The 18,796-nt window shown below is 38.8% G+C and overlaps 1 protein-coding gene and 1 long non-coding RNA gene across 12 annotated transcripts in view; both read left to right on the top strand.

Moving 5' to 3' along the window:
* MPP7 (MAGUK p55 scaffold protein 7) overlaps positions 1-18,796 on the top strand; it is a 152,488-nt gene that overhangs the window by 56,022 nt on the left and 77,670 nt on the right. The window lies entirely within an intron of this gene.
* On the top strand, positions 6-16,305 carry LOC308191183. The gene is made up of 2 exons (XR_013947776.1): positions 6-1,683; positions 2,771-16,305. It is a non-coding gene; the product is annotated as an uncharacterized lncRNA (long non-coding RNA).

Raw genomic sequence — 18,796 nt, forward strand, 5'->3', positions numbered from 1 at the left:
CCACATTTAAGTCAGTTTCTCTTTGAGAAGAGCATATGGAAAAATGTTTTGAGCGCCATCTAGTAAACCAGTGATCAAACTTGCTCAGTGAAAACAAAACAGCCTTGTTTTAACTCTGTTTCTGTCAGGGGTGGAAGTTGTTAAATAAGATTCTACCAAAAATACATAGATGATTTCATTTAAGAGTGATGTTTTGGCAGTATAATGCTAATGCAGCAAACATATGTTGTTTGCCCTTGTTTAGAAAAAGAGAGTACGAAATAGTAGCAGGAAATCTGAGCCTTCTTTATGGTCAACATTCAAGACCTGGAGTTTAGCTTAAATAAATAAATGTTCACAGCAAAAATTAGAAGGAATATATTTTCTGAGGTCAAGTATGGCAACAGTTCAGTAGCCACATTAATTTAAAATAATTTCCTTTAACAAAGTCAACTGAAATTCTAGTAAGCTGTTTCTTTTATTGGCTTGCCTCCATTTAAAATTGTTTTGCACATAAATATGTTGGACTAAAGTACGACCTAAAATAAGTTTGGAAGAATACTTGAGTAAAGTGTCCTGCTATGAAAGTGATCAGCAACAAAAAATCAAAGCATGCCACGGGAGTATGCAGAGCAACCCCAATAATGTTAAAATTGCTTGAAGAAAAAAATGGGACCAATCAGCTGGTTAGAAACGTTCCACTCCTACAACATGGTAAGTGTGGCTCAAGTCTCTAGTAGGGAGCTAATTCGAGCTGTAAGGAAATTCTGAGGTCTCAAGTGAGTCAGTAGGTGGTGGTAACCCATACCATGAATATATCCAGATTGCACGTAATTGAGCAGAGTTTGTTACAGTTGTCAGTCATTGCGTGAGAGGAGGCTTAAAAGTGAAGCAACCGAGATTATTTTATGTAGATTTTAGAAGCCACCTTTTTCCCTTTCTTTTAGCTATCTTGTTCCAGGAAAAGAAATTATAATGTTGTACTTGGGCAAAGTTTTCAAATTACCTGCAAAATTACATATGAAAATAAACACAAGTACTGTCTGGTAGTAGATACACAAAAGCAACAAGCAGCAGAACAGTGCTTTTCAATACTCGTTTGCCTAAAGAATTTCATCAAAGTTTCTGAAGCACAGCGATTCCTACACTTCTTACTGCTTTGATTCAGCTGTCTGTTCAGCTTGCTAAGATCACCACTGAAAGGGGAGCACTGGTTATGTTTCAAATATAGGCTGACGGTCGTGTGAATCTAAATTAAATGTTAGGTCAGTAGCTAAGTTAGTTTTCTTTCTGGATTGGGAATTAAAGAAGGCTGGCTGAAAACGAGTGTGGATCTGTGAAACATTAAAATTTCAACATTTGCTCTTAATTTTGTATTGAGGCAAAACCAAAACCTTTTAACTCATTCACTTGCTCCCTTTTGCCTGTCCCCAAAAGAAAACAAAGTTAGCATGACTGTAGCTATTTCACTCATCGCCAGTGTACTCGCAGCTCGGAAAAGCTGGGCTCTCCTACTGGCTATCCTAGTTGCATGCCCTAATACCATGTTGTTTGTTACTGCTGTGTAGATTGGCCTTACTGGATGAGAATTGAATGAGAAAGGTTTCTTGATGCAGTTGGAAAGTTTTAGAGGTCAGTAAGTGGACATTTCCTTGCAGTTACAACAAGAAGTCATTGAAGTATTCCAACCATCTTTTTTATCTTGTAAGTTTTAGGGCCAAGAATGAAATATATATTTAACTCCTAACCCGTGAACAGTTATATTAAAGTCCTATTAGGACTCATATTGTCTTCAAATAGATTTAATTCTTGAAAACGCATCTTTGGTGTTCACTAGTAGCACTTATTCTTTAATGCACTGTACTAATTTCACTCAAAAGACAGAGATTTTTAATTATAAGAACTGAGACTGTTACCAACATCTAGTCTGACTCAGTGTATGGCATGGGCTGTAGGATCTCACCTTTTGATTTCTGTGTCGTTCAGCTACAGAAAATAGGGCATGAAGGGCTTTTAAAGGGTTATCCAGTTCATACTCCTGCCCTTAGGCTGTATCTGAAACTTATAGTATTTGTTTGACCTTTAACACATTTTAGAAGGATTATCCAGTGTGTTATCAAGTTTCAGAGAAGGCAGTGCATGGCTTTTTTGGAATGAAATTGTAAGAGCAAAAGAGAGAATCTCATCTTCCATAGCTTTTCCCTTTTACAAGACTTCAGAAGTGCCAAACCTTTCTTTCTGGGTTCTGCTGTCTTATTTGAAAGACTGTTTTTCCTAGCAGTAACTTCTTAAAGTCAACTATACTTGCAAAGACAAATGTTTTTAATTCCTTGAGCAGAGAATGATGACAGATATTTTGTAATAAAAAAGAAGCACTAGCTTAGAGCCAAGGATGTTGTGATCCTGGTATCTGTGGGTTTTAAACTTCATAAATAGAAAGAAAATTAGCACTGGTATACTACTAATTAGGCACTACTATTTATCTGTTTAAAATAGGCACACTGCGTAATAAAAAATTAAAAGCTGAACTTCTTACCTTACTATTTAATAATTGCAAATAGTAGAAAAGAGCTGTTTTCTAAGTTTTAAAATGGATAAAGCGCTCCAAATTGCTTGAAAAGTTTAAGTATAAAATTAACTTTCTACCTTTTGTACAGATATTCTGAGTTTTATGGGTATTTAATAGTCACAGTGTTTTCTGCGTGGTTGTATACGATGGCATATGGTTTGCTACTCTGGTTCTCTTGATATTGAAAAGAAAAATCCTTGCCTTGGATTTCTCTTCATTCAGTGCTGTTGGATAGAAATCCCTTTGTGAACTTGGATCAGCCTGAGCTGTTCTAAGAAGTCAGAAATGGAAAAGTTGTATTAGATCATCCAGTCCATTCCCCTGCAAATACTGGATTGTTCCCTGCAGTACATTCCTATTGTAGTAAGTAAAACCGGCAAAAACTGATGCAACTGGTCTTGCATTCTTTTTTCTCAATAAAAGAATCTGTTGATTAGATTTTAGTTTGCAAAGTATAGAGAAGAAGGAACCCACAGCTATTGTTGACAGTTTGGAAGAGAAAGCTGGCTCTGGATAGTGAATGTTCAAAGTTTGTCTCTGCTTCACTCAATTTATTACTTCCTTGTCTTATTACATAACTCTCTTAAGTTCAACCAAAAATCTTCAACCTTCTCATTACTTTTTATATGGTTGAGATCCCAGTAATTCTGTAGAGATTTATAGAAAAGAACTAAGAAAATATGACTACAAACCCAGCTGAAATTTCAGATAGTACACATTCACTCTGGTTGTGTTGGTGGTCGTTTTTTCATGTTTTTGCCTTTTTTTTTTTTAAAAAAAAAGAGGAAAATGTATAAATAAAGATCTGTTCTAACTACTCCTTTAGCTGATTTTCAGAGGAGCTGCAAGAGTTTCCATGTGTGTTTTCTTGCTGTTGGTGCACTGGACACGTTTTGCTGTTTGTCTGCTTAGCTCCAAGATGAAGCTTCTACTTGCACTGTAGCCTTGAATGTTTCTTGTTGTGGGTGTAATGCTCAAACACTGAGTAAGTTTATCTGTTAGGCTGCTACCGACCTACTTTTTCACCAATTGCAATTTGCCGATTGGCTTTGGCCAGCTCAGAGCATGGACAGATCTCTAGCCAGTGCTGTACTTCGCATTAGGAAAACAAAGCCACAAGTAGTATTGTTACTCCCCTTGATAGGGAAGAGATCAGACATCCAAAAAGCCAAAAAAGCAGTATGTGGCATTGGAGAAGAAAATAACTACTGCAAAGAGTAAGGAATATTTGGTGAATCTAGTCTGGTTTAATTATGACTGCATAGTATTTTGGTAGCTGGCCCTGCAAAGCCTTAATTTGTGTTAATTTTCTATTGGTTTCACCTGGATATGGCTTGGCTTGAAGTTCTGAGAATTTTTTTGCATGTGCTAATGTTTGTCTGTGCCAATGACTAACAGCTTTTTCTAAGCAATCTAATCTTCGAAATTAGAGTAGTCAAGAGTGTATCCCGATGTAAATTCATTGGCATGCAAATTCAATCGTGTGATCATGTAGCCCAAATTTCAAAACTGTGGTGGTTCTCCTGGAGCTCATGGAGGGGTCTTCTGGTGCAGCTTCCCCTGCCCCGTGATGTGTCAGACGTCCTGCAGCCAACATCCAGGTATGCACCGCACACGTCTTGTGCATTCACCTCCCGTGTCATGCACCCGAATGGTGAATGCTTCTGCCTGGGCATGTCCTCAAGCATCCCCACAACTGAATATTCCTCCCAAAATAATAAGAGGAAACAGAGTTGTCTTTGTGAATTGTTCTGATGAGTTGTGTGTGAGAGCTGATTGTTCTGGACTCAGTGTTCTGAACACTTGACATGGATGACCCATAGACTAAGGGAATGATAGCTGTGTCGGCATCAAAGGATGGCGATGGTGGTGATGGATGAGAAGGATGGATTAGAGTAAGGTCTGAGCATGACTAAAGGCTGGAGATCGTACTGTCTGGCTGGGATGGAGTTGGCTTTCTTCATGGCAGCCTGATGACATTGATGTTGACTGCGTCTGTACTTCAAGCTATTATTGAAATATTTCTTACTTGTAACACACAAAATATTTTTGACTCGTAACACAAGTTATTTACTTTCTGATTACTTTGTTCTTCGTGTGCACTTTCTCTAGAACTAATATTTATACAATCTTCATATTATTGTTTAGAGCTTATTGTTGGAGCTGTTTCTGCAGCTCACAAAACCACTTCTTTTTCTGTTAACTGCTTTGTTGTACGGAGACAGCAGGGTGTGTTTGTGAGGGGCTTTGGTTGCTTTTATCTTTGCACCCGGTAAGGGAACGGCGAGAGGGATTTCTGATTTCAGGGCAGACATAAACAGGTACCTCGGGAGGAGCTCGGAGGAGCTGCCTTATCCAAGAGCAGCATGCCTGGAAAACGCACCGAAAGAGAACGTGTGGGTCAGTGAGTGGGACTGGAGATTGGCAGGCTCCAGGCACCTAGCCTTAAATCAGACTGAGTGGATTGTGGTTTCAGGGGAGAGTGTTATGGAGTTGGAGAGATGTACAGACCACCTCGGAGTGGGTGGAATTATTGAAACTGGTAGCTCATTCACTGAAACGGTGCTTTGGTACTCAGAGTCCTTAAGGTTCCTCGCTGCAGAGTTCTCAATCATGTTTATTTTTAAAAAGCTGTACCTCCCAGGTACAGGGAATAGGCTGTAGTTGTGTAAATTCACGGGGAGCTCTTGAAGTGCTGTTTGCTTTGGAGATGGGGAAAAAATGAAGGAAAAGGCGGTGTGAGTAAGCATTTACCACCTGGCCATCTGGAGGAGGAGGTGGGAGGGTGGTGCTTGGCAGCTGGGAACAATTCATGGCCAATGAAAAATAATTGTTCTTCATGCTCTAGAGGAGAAGCGGGCAAGATTGCTTCTTACGTTATAGTTTACATCTTTCAGTCAGAGAAGGCATGCAAAGCCTACCAAAGGCCAGAGTTAGGAACAAAGCTCTCGCCCTCGTCGTGCAGACTGGCCAAACAACATACAGATGTGGGCAGCTGGGCACGTTTAAAAGAAGGAAGAAGGAATTTACTGTAGTTGGGCTCATTAATATTGATGCACTAGGTCACAGGTGGCAGTTCTTTGTCGTTGTTTAAATTCAGATCATCTTTGGGTTGCACACACAGACTGTACATGGAGGAGCGGTAGCATTTCAGTGCTTTTCTCACCCAAAGCATTCGTAGGTAGTGGTCTAATCTGTATACCGAAATAGAAGCTTGCTCGTAGGCTTCCTGCTTACTTAAAGATGAAGAGTGTTGAAAAAAAATAATACTCTGTAAGAAAGCCTGATGCTGCCTGACAACAGTTAGCAATGATATTTGGAGTAATTACCCCCGAAGCATCGAGTCGTTTTGCTTCCATCCAAATTATTGCATTCAAGAAAGTGTCGTGCAAGGTGTTACTCCATATGAAATGCCATGTGAATTTCGAGTGTTACTTTTGAAGCCAAAGTGATTTTTGGAGACTTGTTCAATAGCCAGCAACTGAAATCTGCAAGTAGAGAGATCGCTCTTAGCTGGAGGCAGTCAGCTGCCTTTAAACTTAATTTCCATGGGAACAGTGATCAGATTAATCAAAATAAGGTAATTGAAGTTTTATAGAAAATACTACAGGATCTTTACTTTATTCAGACTGATACTGTTGCCATGGAAAATGTAAGGAAAAGCTAGCCAGCAGCCAGGCACCGAGCAAATGCTTCTGTTGTTGAGATGGAGAGTTTCTGGCTGAAGTGTGTGCTCTGACCCCTTTCACTTGTCTGAGCACTTGTATAAAAATGTAGGACATCAGGTAGTAACTGAGCAAAAGGAACAGAAATAAAAATGGATTCCTGCTTTAAATCCTAGCTAAAACCCCGAAGTGTTCACATACTATAATATGTAACGGTCTTAGTGTTTCTTCTCTGATTAAAGATGATGGTGTTTTGCCTTGTGTGTTGATGTATACATACTTGTGCTTATTTGTGCCTTTAAAGTGACAAACTGCACCTCCACCTTACTGAAGGAGTGGCCAGGCATAGCACTGGGCAGTGTAACCTTGTTTCAGAGAAAACGTGCAACAAGTTAGTGCCAAATGGATGCATTGGTGCAGTTGTGGTGAAATACGGATCATACGTGATGATGCAACTAAATGTATTTGTGTTACAATTGTACCGTGTTTACTGGGAAAGAGACAGCCAGTGGATGTCAATCATCATTTGGTCCTGAAGTCTGTTGAACCGGTTCAATTACAGTAATTTTTTTTTTTTTTTTTATGTTTTATTTTGTAGTTCTTGGTAGAAATTTAACTGGATAGAATCGTGGAATCATGGAACAGTTTGGTTTGGAAGGGACCTGAAAGCCCACCCAGTTCCACCCCCCCTGCCATGGGCAGGGCCACCTCCCACCAGACCGGGTTGCCCAAAGCCACATCCAGCCTGGCCTTGAACACCTCCAGGGATGGGGCATCTTCCCGGATGGGATATCTCGTACTAACTTTTGTCAGAAGTTTTGACATTCGGTATCCCCAGCATCTTGCAGCTTCTACATCAGAGGTGCTAATGTGTTTAATAATAGAGACTTACATGTTTTCATCTAGGTTTTTATAAGGAAGTCCTGTTCCTGTCACCATCTCCTCCTTTCAGCTCGCTTTGTTAATAATAAAAAATTCCGAGATCAGTTTCCAAAGCAACTTAATTGCTGCTTGCCTGTCAACAGGCTTGTTGACAGTTTAGTCTCATAAAAGCTGTGGAAGCTGGGCTAGGTAAGAGTTTCTGCAGGTACGGTATACCAACAAACTTTTGAAATGAAAAATAAAATAGATAAGCTTATTAATTCAGAGGTGTGAAATGTTGGTCTATGACTACTTCTTGAAACTTGTGAATTAATCAGTGCTTTGGAATGTGAAAACACTTTGGTTTAGGTTAAACTCCAGACGGAGGCATTTTTTGGATCAGTAGTAATTGATTTAAAGTTTCTGCTGGGAAACCTCCAAAGAGTAGCAGAAATCCAGCCAAAATGTCCTGGACATTGAGAAGGAAGATCTAAATCCTTCTAAGAAAATAGTCTGTAATTTCATTGTTGCAGAGGGTGTAATATACCAGCCTGGTGACAAAACTTCTGCAGCAGGCCAAAGAGAAGTTTAAGAACCCAAATCCATGCCCATACCCAGATTTTTCTTGCCTTATGGAGCTCGTGCAGTATTTATTTAACCAAAGTGATACATTTTTTGTGTATGATACTGAGGCCAATCAAAGGTCTCGTAAGCTGCTCAGTAGTCTGATAAATCCAAGACATCCAAGGATAATGTCATTTTAAACTGTTTTTCTACAGAGTTCTTTTCCTGTGGACCAGCAGTCATTTTTGTGGCAGATGAAAAAAATTATGTTCTGTAGGAGAACATGTGAGGGTGTGTTTCATTTCTTTTTTTGTTTTGTTACTGTCTTGGGCTATTTTTCTTTTAGGAACAGAAAGTTTTAACTACGCAAGCAAACCTCTGCAGTGCAAAAACATCAAAAGTTTTAAGGATGGGATGTGATAGTTGTAAAATCTTTTTGAAACATTGAAACTGATACAATGAGATTTAATAAAAATCTTAAAAAATAAGATTTACTAAAAATGCCTGTGTATGGTATCGGCATGTTTTATTACTGCTTAGGTTAACTTTCCGTCTTTGTAAGCCTTGATTTTATCCTCTCTTCAGATAATCCTCTTGAAGTTAATTTGTAGTGCTCAGTAATATGTGCTATTACAAATATCCTCAGTATCTTTCCACCTTTGTATGAAATCCATGCATTCACACACAGTTTTTGCTCATCTTTCCTTTTTCTGTTCTCCCTTGTTTTTCTTTCTTCTGTGCCTTCTTAAGCACTTTTTTTAAAACGGTTCTCTTAACCGTATGTTGTTTTTCTAGTAGCTGTTTCTGTGCATCTTTGTAGCATCCAGTCCTCTCTTTGCAGGTGTGGTGAGGTCAGTGGAAACTCTCCTCACACATAAGTTGTGTGAAGTTGAGAACTACGGCGTGTGAGCGCTCACCAGGCTGGTGCTGTCCATGTGGTGCGCAGACACTGCAGAGCAGCCAATAGGGTGCTGCAGAAAAGTGATTTAAAGGCATGAAAAACATAATGCGTACTCGTCTGTGCAAATCAAGGATGAGTAATTTAGAATGTGCAGTTAATACGAGTTGACTGCGCCTTCACCGCACTAGCAAAACTTAGATGTCCACATTGACTTTGACGTAGCAGCTTCAGCATGGTGACACGTTCCATTTCCATGCTGTGGAGAGGAGTGTTTCATGCTTGCTTGCTCCAGCTGAACTGCTAAAAGGTATGCATGACACAAAAATCAGATTGCCCATAGCTTTGCTATTCCTACAATGACAGTTTTGAAAACATTGAATTGTATAAAGCTAGAGCTGTCTTGAATTTGTTTTCAAAAAGCACTGGTGCCTAAGTGGGCAATTTAGACTTGCACATGCTTAGATTACTTTCATTTATTTTGCGCTGTCTTCCCGCTGCTACACTTTTCTTAGTTAAGACCAGGTTTTTCCTCAGTGTGCCCTCCCCTGTATGCCTGCAGGCTTCTATTTCCCATCTACTAAATGATTAGGTTGGATTAATTCCTTGTCTCTTAGGGAAGTTAAGACAGTGAGTGTATAAAAGACGTAGATAACCTATTTAATCTTTGGTATTCTATCAGTGCTGGAGTTTGAGGATGTTAGGAAAGTTGCAAATGCAGCAGACCCCAGGACTTGAGGAATCTGTCTCAGGTGCAGAAGCCCAGTCCAGTGCACACAAGGATGAAGAGGTTCCTCAGTCCCAATCCGACCAAGGTGGCTTTTGCTGTTCCCTTTTGCAGGTCACACCAGTGTTGGGGCTGGGTACCTGTTCCTAGGTGCAGAGCTGGCCAGAGCAGCTACCACAGAGCAGTGCCTGTACCTACGTAAGTGCCAACAGCTCTCATACAAACAAACAAAAAAAAGCAGACAGCTTGGTGTTCTTTCTCCTCTTCAGCTAATTAGGGCTGAAATTCATCAGTGAAAACACACACACCTTCACTCTCTGGATTTATAAGCACACCTACATTTACAGACTCCTCCAGTGTCACTGGTAGTGCTAAGAGTAACTAAACAGCCACGGCGCTTTACCCAGCCAATGATTCAGACCGTGAGCCCTTTGAGATGCGGGTCTCCTCGCACTGACTGGTCCAGCTTGAAGTTTGTGAGCAAAGTACATGCACAAGCATGCATGTACCTGCACATGTGATTAAATTCATTAATCATGGAATCACAGAATGGCTTGGGTTGGATCCAGCCTGGCCTTTGAACACCTCCAGGGATGGGGCATCCACAGCTTCTGTGGGCAGCCTGTGCCAGTGCCTCACCACCCTCACAGTAAAGAATTTCTTCCTAATATCTAATCTATATCTACCCTTTTTTAGTATAAAGCCATTACTCCTTGTCCTATCACCACACCCCCTGACACAGAGTCCCTCCCCAGCTTTCCTGTAGTTCCCCTTTAGGCACTGGCAGGCCGCTGTAAGGTCTCCCCAGGGCCTTCTCTTTTCCAGGCTGAACAACCCCAGCTCCCTCAGCCTGTCTTCATAGGAGAGGTGCTCCAGTGCTTTGATCATCCTCGTGGCCCTCCTCTGGACCTGAAGACAGTACTGGAGGTGTGATCTCTCCAGAGCTGAGTACAGAGGGGCAATCACCTCCCTGGTCCTGCTGACCACACTGTTTCTGACGCAGGCCAGGATGCCATTGGCCTTCTTGCCTACCTGGGCATGCTGCTGTCTCATGGTATTGATGGCAATATTATTGATGCAAGGGAATAAAATCATAGAATATAATCAATATAATAATCCATTCTGACTATAGAATTCTAGTTCTTGTTCTTAATTCCATCATCCTTAGTTTCACTCACCCTGCTAGCTGCATCAGCACACCTCTGATGCATCTGCTGGTCAGCAAAGATACCTTTTGTGCTTCAAAACTGGTTCTTTCAGAGAATGTTACACCAAGTATAGGCACTTGCTGCTCTCCTTCAATTTTGGGTTGTTTTTCCTCTTATTTCCCTCCTGCTGCCTTTCCCTGTCGCCCTGTTTCATAGCTCTGTAACATGAAGTCACTGCTGCCGAGAAGAGAAAGTTCTGAGTCCTGGAGCCACTGATTCTTCTCTGCCCCAGTGGCTCAGGTATGATGTGACTCTGCATGACAAATAATTGTATTTATTGACCGATAGGGATGGTAGGGGGTCAAACATTCTTATTTTGTCCATTGGACAACAAGTCTGTATTCTCTCCCTGTCTCTTCCAAACTTTTCCTGTTGTCTTCTGCTAGAAGTCACAGTAAGCACAAGGTAAAGTGACACGCGGTGTCACATTCACAAATGTGATATTGCCTCAATTAGACTGAAGTTAAAGAGTTAAAAAAGAAAAAAACCTGCCAGCTGTAAATGCTAGCGATTAAGTATAGGATAGCTTCACTACTGCTTTACATTTACTATGGATATCATCTTCATAAAGTATCTTGAATTTTAATCCACTTTGCAGATTGGGTTTCGTGGAAAAGAGCAGTTATTGCTGAGATTTAGGGATTAAATAATCTGGTAATGACACTACAGACATACACGGCTTTAATCAGGATCAAACCATAAGTCGGTACAATTTGGAATTTCCACATTTCAAAGATTCTAGGAAAAAAGTAACCCATGATTGTAATCATGTTAATCTGGCAGCTGAAATACTAAGCTGGCCATATTGAAGTTTGGTATATCATTAATGGCTAACTACAAATCATACCGTAGCACATGCCAAGCAGCAAAATATTTGTAGTTGTATGCCTGTGCTCTTTCATCTCCAAACATCCGCTTTCTACCAATTTCTGACTAACTCCAACTAATAATCTGCCCAAGTTTTACTATTATTATTGCTGTCTCCCAAAGGGGAAGCAATGTTTTGTTCTTTTCTTATTGTGTATCAGGTAACCACTGTGGAAGACCTATGGCTTGATTGCATCTTCTTTCCCAATTCTGCGCTCTCTCTCTGTTTTCTGAGTATGTGTATTGGTCTTGTAATTTAGAAGTGGATTATTTTATATTTACTCTTATACTGCCAAATGATTTTTTAATCTATGACAGATCTTTAATTCCTTTTATGTTCTGTGCATCTATTCTCCTTTTGTTATTCCTGTTAACACTTTCATAACCATTCTGTCATGCCTTCTCCATGCGAGTGTCATGCTGGTTTTTACTTATTTCAGTTTTTCCCGCTGATTTTCCAAACTTTTAAGAATGTTGTTAAGAGCGGCCTCTTGTTCTCAGTCTCACTGAGACTGTTCATCCAAAGACGGATACTCTTAAAGGGTGCTTCACTGTATTTCAATTGAGCTGGGGCAGTTTAGCTGAGTTTAGGTGGATAAAAATTTGTAATTTCTTAATTTATTAAGCACAAAAAAATCTTCAAATAATATAGAAGGAAATATTTTGCCTTTCATTTTGTTAATGTTAGAACTTGTCCATGGCATAAAATTGTAAAAAATACTACCTGATTTTGTGATACTTCTTCCTGATATTATTTAAACTTCTGTTTATTTCTAGTGGTGCATATCCAAATGCAAAGTGAATCAGGCCAAGTCATGCTGGCTGATGCTTTGGGTGAATCCTACTTGAAATAAATAGGGCCAGGGTGGGGAGTTCGCGGCTGGAAACTGTCAGGAAATGTCATGGCATCCCAGTAGTTCATTCTTTTGTATCACCAGTCTCTGTTTTCATAGATCCTTATTTCTCGTAGATTAAAATTGCTAATCTTGTAGTCTTGTAATCTATATATTCTATTTTAAAACAGTAGCGGCTAGTAGTAGCTCTGTTATTTTTGTTCCTGTCGCCTCCTCCGTCCTTAGGCAATTTCTGCTGTTAATCTACCTGCTTTCCAAAAGTTAAGGCTATAGCAAGGTTGTAATTTCGTACACCTGTACAAATAGATTTTTGTTACTCCTTCTGATATAAAAAGGAATGAATGTCTGCTTTGATTCAAAGGTTCCTTTAAAATCAGTTTGCATGTTTGGATGGTTTAGTGCAAAAACCTGTAGTGAAGTGACTTGAAAAGGTAAGGAGAAGAATCTCTCCTAAGTTATTGCACACTTTTTTTCAGTATTTTGTCATTATTTTTCACATTCTTCTTTACCCTACAACTCACATTCCATTTCACTGTTGGTGTTTCTTTGTCCTCTGCAGGAAGGTTTGAGAGAATAGTAGTATCCATTTCCACTATTTCATTATCTGGTTGTACTTACTTGGGACATTTTATTCCTAACACAACTCTCTATCCTTTTAAGTAAAATTCAGAGGCTGTCTTCATCTTTATTTTTATGGAAACTTTTATTATAACTCTTGTTTGGTTTTGTTTGTATTAATTCATTTATTACAATCTCTTTATTTTGATTTCTGTTTAATTTAAATAAATTAATTGTATCCTGACACCTGGGTGTGCTGTGCAGGCATCTTCATCTTCTCTTCTTAGATTCCGTGACTGGTAACATCTTCACTAGAAATCTTCCATTGCTGGTTTTTATTGATCTTAATTTTTTTCTGCATATCTACATATTTACCTCATATATATATTTTTTTCTAATTTTTACTATGTTTACCATTATTCTCAGAAACAAAAATAAAACTTACACCTAACACCACATGTAGTAGGGATAGTAGGGAAGAACAGAAGACCATCCTTTACTAACCAGTGTAGTGTTTTGTTTTGTTTTGTTTTCTTGTTGTTTTTTCTAGTCTTTTTTTTTTTTTTTTTTTTTTTTTTTTAAGATTTGCAACTTAAAGTTTAACTTTAGGTCTGGGATTTCAGCAATGATGTGTCCCTCACTATCCAAGTTCCACTTGATTTGTTGTGATCTGTTTGGAAAATTGTTAACTGTCAATTACTTTTATTTTAAAAACAAATTAAAATAAGAATGCAAATCACTGCCTTGTAGGCATTCTTTATTGTTTTCATGGCCATAGTTTCATTAAAGAGTTTTAAGCAAGTGCTTACATTCATTCTTGTGACTTCTCCTAGTACTCTTAAGCACATGCTTACTTTAGTGATAATATGTTTTGTTTTCTATTTTGTGTTGTTTTATTTATTTAACCCAAATTGTAAGCAGGCACAGAGAGAAGGGAGCAGTAAGACCTGCAGTTAGCTTGCCTGTTGGCAGCTGACAGATTCTGCCTGGCCTTTTGCAGTGTTGCATTTAAGCACCCTCACATGCTGCTGCTTTGATTTTTGAGGTTTTCTTGCATACAGTTGATCGCATAGTTGATGCGACTTCTAAGGGTAGCTTTTGCATTTGAAAATCTTCAGCATAATTAACTTAAGTCCTCACAGCTTTTAAAGTAAAACTGACCAGAAAATCAATTGTAGTGTTCATATTCAAGAAATAGCCATGAACATGGTTAGTTCTGAGTATCAGTTTTTAGTGTAGGGAACTAAATGAATTACTAATATAGTGTAGGGAACTAAATGAATTTAAATGAATTACTTGAAATTTTTTGAAAGCATTTCATCTGTAATTTTATTAGCATTTTGTGTTGCGTTCGTGGCACTTTGATCTGGTTTTATCAAAACTTGTGTTTACAACATAATTATGCTCTTATGATGAAGGCCTTTTCATTCTTTAAATAAGTGTTCTTCTCATTGTTTGCAAGCTTCAAAGTAGCTTATTCTCAATGAAAATCTACCAATCTTTAAATCTGTGATAGGGGTACAACTGAGTCTAAACAGAAAAAAGTAATGAAATAGTAATTGAGTTTTGCATGTCTAGGAGTGTCTAAAAGTGTGTTGTTTTTTTTCTCCCATGAGTAAATTTCCATGTGTATGGACATGCAGCTTCCAGTGTCAGTACTTTTCTTAAAATGTAATTGGTAGTGGAGTAATATAATGCCATGAAATAAAATGAGACAGTTTTTTTTTTAATCTGAATTTTATTAAGTATTAAGACCTATACTGTATCATAACATGTTACAGAAAATGTAGAAAAACCTGAACAGTGAGCTGCGTACTTCTCATATCGCATAAATTGTACCGACCCCACTAGATGGTGCTAATTGATAAATATATGTGTGTATATATTTAATTTTATCTCAGAGGATGTATGTCCCTATCTGTGATTAAAGTTCGCCGAGTTTTGAGTAGTTTAATTCTGCATCATGAACCATACAGAAGCAATCTTATTAGGATTAATTATTAGCAATATTAGCAATATTAGCAATTAGCAATATTAGCAATATTGCTTATTAGCAATATTATTAGGATCTTAGGCAACCTGAATGGAACTGGAACTAGGACTAACTTGCATTGACTACAGGACTGTAAGGATGTGTTTACTGTACTAAGCAGGAATAAACTGAACTCTTCATTGTTTAAATGTAGCACGCTCTGCCTGAATAGTGAAAGAGAAAAAGCACAAGCCTGGGCCAAGGTCTTGCAGTCTGTATGCAGAGAATCCTGTTTGTCTGTTTTCTCTAAGAAATATTCAGTCGGCGTTTCTGTAAAATCTTAGATATACCGAGAGTGGAGTAAAAAAAAATCTGCCTGACAATGAGAAGAACAGTTTAGCTTTCATTCACATTAGAAATCTGTTTACTTGCTGAGCATGGTTAAGAAAGATTTCCTTTAGATTTATATTGTTAAAAAACAGTGGGGATCGCTTGCTTTTGGAAAAATGGTTGGAAATTAGCTCCTGCGTAATGATGCAAAAGTGAAGACCTCAATTCAAATTTGTGATGAATGCTTAAAAAAAGTAGCATTGGGAGAATTGAAGATTACAAAAACAAATTGTTTATAAGTAAAATGTACTTTGGGGCAAATGAGAACCTCTTAGTGTTTATATAACCTTTTAGATTTCTGAAGGAAAGGACAAGGCATTTATGAAGAGAAGTATTCTATCTAGGCACATAATTTTTTCGGTTCTAGCATCTAAATGAAATCCTGAACTTTGCTTTCAAGTCCACTAGCAGTGATTTTGAGACTACCTGCTCTTCTTGTGCAGTACTTCTTCCTATTCTTAGCAGGCTTCCATCAACAATTCTCAGCTTTCAGTTTAATCTCATTTTAAAGCTTCTTCATCTGTAATTATTTGACAAAGCAGAGCCATACAGTCATTCATTTAAAACACATCGTGGTAGCTTCTTTATTTGAAAATGTCTGTTCCTTTTGATTTTTTTTTTCTTTTAAGCACTGTCTCCATATTCTTGGCATGTTACCTCTTCCGTCCTCACTCTAACTCTGGGAGTAATTTAACATGAATTGTTATTAGCATTGGCTCAGAAAGTATAGTAAATTTCTGTTCAAATTCACTTTATGTCTCTTTGCTAATCAACATACCAACATAAAGCAGTGGGAAATAATGGAATATTGTTTTTTTTTTTTTCCTTTCAATTTGCTGAATTAGATAATCAAATGTAATGGCATGTCATGAAACGTTCAGGATTGCAGTTTTCCTAAATGTCTTTCAGAAGTAAGATGACAGCTGTTGCTGGTATGTTTTGTGCTTAGAAGGACCTCAGCTCATGATAGCATACAAAAGATATTCAGTTAGCTGTCGATGTCATCTTTCTGTTCTTTACTTTCTAGCTGCATCCAGTTTGTTTCATTCCCTTCTCAGTTCATATTAAGTAGTACAATTATTTCTTTGTTAAAAGATTTTTTTCTTTGAAATATGCAAATATGATATTCAAATTCAAGAACGATTATGTTATTGTGTAGTAAAGAAAGCAGACTACAGAAAAGAAAAAAAAAATCCTTTTCTCAAATTTATTAAGATCTTGAATTTTAAAGTACCATAGCAAAAGCTTTGCCCTTTGGGCTATATAAGAACAGTAACACTATACTTACGCCATTAAAAAAAGTTTGTGATAAAGCTAAAAAAAATAAAAATTAGGTTTCTTAAAATCTGTCAGATACAAAGACTTGAAGAAATTTTTCATTTCTGATGTTTTAGATCAATTCTTTCTATTATTTCTTATACATAATAATTCTAATTAGTTAGGTATGCATCGTGCAAGTCTTTGTTAGTCAACTGATACCTAAAAAGGAAGTTACAAGGCTGTATTTAAGTGGGAAAAAGATAGAAGATTATTAAAAAAACAAAAGAGAGAAAAAAAAATACTGTTGTACTGTGGGATTGAAATACCGTAGACATATGTATATATGTTCTGATCAGTCTAAGTTCATCAGTGTCTTGAATAAAATAAGTTTTTCCTCAACTTTCGTATTTAGAATTATTGTAGAAACATCAGCTCTTTGATTGTTGCAGTAGGGGTTATTCCATCTGTGTTTAATTACTTTCTGTGCAATTTTACTGAGTATTGTTTCTCATAACTGAAGGGCTTCAGTGTGAGTTGCAATCTTTCTTGCTTGCATGAAGTATTCTTTAAGTAAAATTGTATCTAAAAAGTAATTAGAAGGATATGTTGTTTATATGACAGGTCAGGAAAATGCTGTAATTTGTTAAACTATTCGTCTCACTGTCAGAAGTTGGAAGGTGAAAAAAAATTAAGGTTATCAAATATTTTTTTTTCTGATTAGAAGTCATTTTAGAACATCGGTGGACATTTTGTGTCCGTGATTAGTCATAGAGTCATAGAATATTCCACGTTGGAATGGACCCACAAGGATCATCAGGTCCAACTCCTGGCTCCACACAGGATCACCCCAAAACCAGACCCTATGTCTGAGAGTTGCCCAAACTCTTCTTGAACTCCGGCAGCTCGGTGCCGTGACCACTGCCCTGGGGAGCCTGTCCCAGTGCCCGACCACCCTCTGGGTGCAGAACCTTTCCCTAACACCCAGCCTGACCCTCCCCTGTCCCAGCTCCATGCCGTCCCCTCGGGTCCTGTCGCTGTCCCCAGAGAGCAGAGCTCAGCGCCTGCCCCTCCGCTCCCCTCGTGAGGGAGCTGCAGGCCGCCATGAGGCCTCCCCTCAGCCTGCTCTGCTCTGGGCTGAGCAAACCCAGGGCCCTCAGCCGCTCCTCGTACGCCTTCCCCTCCAGACCCCTCACCACCTCGGCAGCCCTCCCTCGGAGGCTCTCTGACAGCTTTATGCCCTCCCTGGCGCACCCCAGGGCACGGCTGGCCCTCCTGGCTGCCAGGGCCCACCGCTGGCTCGTGGCCAGCCGGCCTCACCCAGAGCCCCCAGGCCCCTTTCCGCGGGGCTGCTCTCCAGCCTCTCGTCCCTCAGGCTGTGTACAGCCGGGGTTGCCCCTTGCCAGGTGCAGAATCCGGCACTTGCTCTCGTTAAATTTCATGAGGTTGGAGATTGCCCAGCCCTCTAATTTGTCAAGATCTCTCTGCAAGGCCTCTCTACCCTCAAGGGAGTCAAAAGCTCCTCCTAAGTCCTTGTCTTCCCTTTAATGAGGAAATTCATGCTTAGTTTCTTTAGCAATGTGCTCTGAAATCTTTGGAGAAAAAATGGTGTCATAATCCTGAGTATTATTACCACTGTAAATTGCAATCTTTGTATGACTTTGACAGTTTTGTTATGTGGGTGATCAATTTGCCATGTCTGTAGTGCTGCACAGAAGCATTTCCTTGGGTCACCTATACAGCATAAATGCAGAAGATCTTTACGCAAAGAGAGAGGAAATTTGCTTTTGGTAAAAGGTACGGACTGTTGTTCTGTGAATGATGAATCCTTACCATTGTCTTCATGAAAGGAAGGGTTAAAAATAAAAACACTGATGTTACCCCACCCCTAAATCTGTTTCTTTTCAATCTGAAGCTTTCATTCAAAAAGTAGTGTTTATTGAAGTAGTAATGCTTAAATAAAAGTGTTTTATTAATTGGAGAGTGGGCAAAGAGTGCCACTGAGGGACAGTATATAGACAGAAGGGTGAAGAGACGTTAAGTGGAAAGGGCAGTTTATGAGTTGGAGTCCTAACCAAGTTCAGTATTGCTTTTCTGAAACTTTTCCTGAAACTTATACCAAATTTCATGTGGTTTTGTATAGGGCAGTGCGTGCTTTTCAGAAAAGAATTGGTATACTTTTAACAAATTCAAATGGGAATTTGATGAGCTTATTTTTCAGATTTATGAAGGGTAGTGCATTAAAATTGTAGAGTTCTTTCAACACCCATGGACGCCTGTTTGAAGGCTGCTTGTTTCAAAGGATAAAAAGTTTGATGTTCTTGTTTGTTCTCTTTTTTTTTTAGTGATAAAAATAAATTTCTGTTTGAGAACTTCATGTCCTTAGCTCACACAAGAGAGTGGCTTCATTCAAATTTGGAATTGTTC

The sequence above is a fragment of the Anser brachyrhynchus genome (assembly GCF_964034855.1).
Source record: "Anser brachyrhynchus genome assembly, chromosome: 2".
In the NCBI taxonomy this organism is placed as follows: Eukaryota; Metazoa; Chordata; class Aves; order Anseriformes; family Anatidae; genus Anser; species Anser brachyrhynchus.